This window comes from Echinops telfairi, unplaced genomic scaffold (genome assembly GCF_000313985.2).
Source record: "Echinops telfairi isolate 266 unplaced genomic scaffold, ASM31398v2 ScPeMD7_4;HRSCAF=17, whole genome shotgun sequence".
NCBI classification, from domain to species: domain Eukaryota; kingdom Metazoa; phylum Chordata; class Mammalia; order Afrosoricida; family Tenrecidae; genus Echinops; species Echinops telfairi.
In genome coordinates, this window is record NW_022103900.1 from 47,069,137 (window position 1) to 47,073,967 (window position 4,831).

General features: G+C 41.1%; 1 pseudogene; it reads right to left on the reverse strand.

Annotated features, from left to right (window-relative positions):
* Window positions 1-383: 383 nt before the first annotated feature.
* On the reverse strand, window positions 384-991 carry LOC101655864 (annotated as a pseudogene).
* Window positions 992-4,831: the final 3,840 nt, after the last annotated feature.

The window sequence follows — 4,831 nt, forward strand, 5'->3', positions numbered from 1 at the left end:
GTTTCGTGGTGTTATTCTTTATGTGAAATATGGTTTCACCAAGTGCCCTGGATGGCACAGTGAAGCGCTTATTGACTACACAGAATTGTCATGATTCCAACCCGTCCGTATGTGCCTCCCAAGACAAGCCTAGTCCAGTGGCAGCACTAGTTGGATGCAGGGGCGTGGGCAGCATGGGTAGCCTGTCAGAGGAAGCACACCCAATGACTAGAACAGCAGTTCTCAACCTGCAGGTCGCAACCTGTTTGAGGGTCAAAGGACCCTACAGGGGTCGCCCAATTCATAGCAGTAACAAAACTGCAGTTATGAAGTAGCAACAAAAATAACTTCTTTTTTTAAAGGGCTAAGTCTTTATTGGGCTCAGACCAGGCATCTTTGGATCTTTAGAACTTCTTGTTGATACTTGTGTACTTGTTGATCTTTGTCTCCAAGTTCTTCTGGGCCTGTTTCCGCAGCCTCATGAGCTGCTGCTTCCTCCTGTAACACATTTTGGCCTTCTCCTTCCTTGTCTCCTCCAGAGATGCTGGCACCACCAGGTACTTCCAGCCCACCTCGTGGGCTAGGTAGCCCAGGGAGGCAAACTTGCGTGTGGGCTTCATTCGCACCATCTTGCGGGCAGCAGGGACCACCATCACTTTTCTTATTCTACTGGGTGGTATCCCATCAAACACCTTGAGCGGGTCCAGGACAGCCTGGATCCGGTTGGTCATGTGGGCAGGCCTCTCATGTTTGCCAGAGGTGCAGTTCCGGGCCTGGAAGTGGAGGGGCCGCAGGAGGGCTTGTTGTGCATCCGCTTCCGCTTCCGCTTCTGCTTCCAGAGGAAGGCCAGGCACTTCAACTTGTTTCTGTAGAAGTTGCCAGAAATGTTTGTGCCCGCCCAGCGTAACACCACCACCTCGCAGCCCAGCAGCACTCGCTTGGCCACAATGGCTGCAAGTCGGCCCAGGAAAGGGTCATGGCCATCGAGCACCAGGACCTGCCCCTCAGCCATCCGCAGCAGCCGCCTGGGAAAGCAAAATGAACATAATTTTATGGTTGGGAGTCACCACAACATGAGGAACTGTATTAAAGCGTCGCAACATTAAGAAGGTTGAGAACCACTGGTTTATAACAAAATGTGTGCCATGTTTCAGAAGCAATGAACTCTTTTATCAAAATATCCCTTTACTGATAACAACAAAAACCCATTTTGTAAGCCCATCTTACATGTATCGACACACCTACAAGGCAAAAACTCTATGCTAATTTACTTTTTCAGCAATCTAATGTTCAAATCTGTCGTCTTTACCCATGCACACTGGTGTTTCCAATCACAAGGTTTCATCCACACGGGAAATACATACATGCTATAATTGTTCATTATGGCTGTTTTGTTGTTAAATTTTCTGATGTCTTAGCGACAGTATTGTGGTAACTAGTATTTGTGAACCTACATCAATAACTTTTCCAAGAAGGAAGGAGTAATAAATGAAAGTAAAGAGACAAAGTTTAAAAGACATCTCGTGAAGAACGTTGTAACTAATAATGTAATGAAATATAGGAAAAAAATTATGACAGTTATACTGTTGGTATCCCTATCATTTAAGAACTATCACATTTAACTATTTTACAACTAGATTTATCACATATGATTCTGTGATTAAAGGTGATCATAAATGTTCCTAAGGATTTCTATAGGTTTGGGTCCTGGAGGAGGCCTAGGTGGGGAGTAGACACCATGATTTGTTCCACGGAGTGACACCAACCTTCATGACACCACCGGAATGGTGAGCTGTTTCTAAACGGTCACAAGCCTGTGAAAGTCCTATGGACACGTTCTACTACATACATGTATGGTTGAAATGAGCCAGGAAAAAGAGAGACAATGACTAGTCACAACAACAAAATTCCTGAATTCTGAAAATACGTCTACCATCACCCTATACATGCCATTAAAACCTTTAAGCAAAATTGTAAAATTTTTCTTTTGATAATTAATATCTTTGACTTAGTAAGCTTTTTGACAATTGCAAAAAAAATTACATACTTGTAAGAAGAGTGTTTAATGTGGCTTTTCTAACTAAAGGCTCAACCTCCCATTAAATAACCTTTTCCTGTGTGGGTCTGATGAGCAGGTGGGGGAAGATTCTGATAAGATTCACCTGAGCTCTCTGAGAAAGAAGAAGCAGGATCTCATTACCAGCAACAGCAAGGAGTGGAGCATATCATCTGGACCCAAAATCCCTGTGTAGTGAACCCCTTGATCCAGAACACTGCTATTAACATCAGAGGAGGAGCAGCAGAACCAGGATGCAGAGCACAAAACAGAGTGATGGATTCACAGAACAGTACAGCCGAGGCCTTTCCCGCAGAAGGTTGGTTTGTTAAGTGGGTTGCCTCTTGGCACTTAATTGGGGACGTTAGGCTTGCTGACCCACAGAAATGGAAGCAAGTGCTTTTGTCTGAGGCTTACTGGAGTGGAGTGTGACTGGGCACTTAATTCAGGGGGCTGGTTTTGCTCACCCATAAAGCTTGGGCTAAATGCCTTTGAGTTTAGGCTTCCAGTGGAGGCTTCCCTTTGGCCATTTACTAGCAGACCTGAAAGAACTTTTGTAACATATCTAGAGAAACAACTCAACTCTCAGCATTTCTCATTGGCATTCCAACTTGCTAACTTCCTTAAAAAACCCTTTAATCATGCATTTTGTCTGTGACTTGCATGTCGCCATCGCAATAGATTTTGGAACCCAGAGAAATATAATAACAACAAAACAACATAATCCCTGAACCCACTCATAGAGACCCTTTAGGACAGGGTCAAACTGGCCCTTTGAGTTTCTGAGACTACATAACTCTGTATAGCAGGAGGACACCTCACTTTTCTCCTAAGGCTCCTGAGCTTGTGGGTCACGGCCAAATTCATAACCACTGTGCAACCAGGGGTAAAATAGAGATAAAATAGAGAAAATTAAGACAATACACTCATTTATAAGAGATTAACATCTCCGGGCCAAAGTTCTTAGACAACCATAAAAGGAAAAATAAACAACACTGATAGAGCCTTAGCCTATAGGAAGTCTTAAAATCAGAAATCATAATCTACCATAAATTAAGAACAAACAACAAAGTAAAAATAGTTGTTAATTTTGTTGGCAACCTTTCATATGACTTTATTTAACAGTCATAATATCTGCATGTGTATATATTATTTTACTCATTTTTAAAGATGATAAAGGTGAAGCTCAAAGAGACTTAATACCTTACACAGATGAATGTAGGGAAATCAGAAAGCTCTATATAGCATAGGAGAGAAATGACTATAATTTTTCTGGTTTTCCTTCTACCCTTCATGATAATGATGAGGAATTTTCCTATCTTTAAGTAACTGGGATAAACCAGAGACATTTCAAAGGAGTATTATCCATACAGGATGTACAGAATATTCTAGGCAAAGAGAATAAATCATTTCAAAGGCACATAGTGTACAGCTGCTGTGTATTTGAGAGAACTCGAATGCTAAAGCTCCTAAGTTTACCAGGAGGTAAGAGGGAGTCATGTGATGCTTTGAGGAAGGAAAATAGAGCCATGACATTAAACGTACTAGCATATTGTTCTGAGCTACAAAGACCAAACTAAATATAATCACACACATATATGGGGAGGTAGAGGAAAAACAAAACTCACCTTGGGATTTTGAGACAGTAGAAAGGCAATATTATCTTAAAACACTGTTTTTCTCTATTGGATTTCAATATACACAGGTTTGTGAATATCGGCCCATATATATATAAACATGATTAAAAAATCTTTGTAAATAAATTAAGATCTCTCCCTGCTGGTTTGTAGGGTTCTAATAAATGTTGTGGAGAGATTACAAAATTATATTGATGATGAAACAGGATCTACCTGATAAGCATGCATGAAAACATCTGCCTGGTAGACCCAGGTAACCTGGGCATGCAATTCTGCTTTCAATCTGCAAACCGATTCCTGGGCTGTGCCTCTCTAGACACCTGCTGGTATATAGATGGATGGCATTAATTTCAGACTGGGAAATCTAGTGATGCTGTCCTGAACTCTGCAAACAAGGTCAGACATTTGTGCGGGCGGCAGCCCTCCAGGAGAACATGCACACTGCTCTCTGCGGTGTCCTACTGTTTGATTTGGTTTGGTTTTGTTCTGTCCAGAGAGTTTTTATTTTTTTAAGGAATTTTGTATCTTATCAGAGAATAAGAATAAATATTATCTTCACGTTTAAATTTTTTTACAACTTCTAACAACTAGAAAAAGAGAGGACCTACTTAGTTTGATTAGCAAGCAGGCTGCCATCAGGCTCAAAATCATCATTTCTCTTGAGTGTAGCTGAGATCAATGTAACTTTGGGACAAGTTGTCAGGATGGCACTTAGACTCTTTAAGAAGAGCTCATTCTAATCAAAACTGTGAACTGTGTAACACATCTTTGAACACCTCCTAACTTCCTTTCACTCCTGATTGTCCTTTGATGCTTCTTCCCCCCCCCTCTCTCACCCTGTATCTGAAGGATGCCCGACCTTGTCTCTAACATCATCTAAGCAAAATCAACCAACACCTGGAAAAGAAGAAGTATGTACAAAACACAGTTCTCAGTATATTAGAAGAATAAAGTAGATAATAGTAAAAGTTTCCAGTTTAGATGAATAGAAACAAAGTATATCTTTTTTAATTAAGAAAATTGAAACTGTGCTACAGGACAGTTCAATTCCTGCCCAGAGCTTGTATGGAATCTAATGAGAAATGCTGATTTGAAACACTGAAAAGTGATAGCTAACTTTATAACCTTTAACCCTACTGCCACCAACAGGCAACCTGAA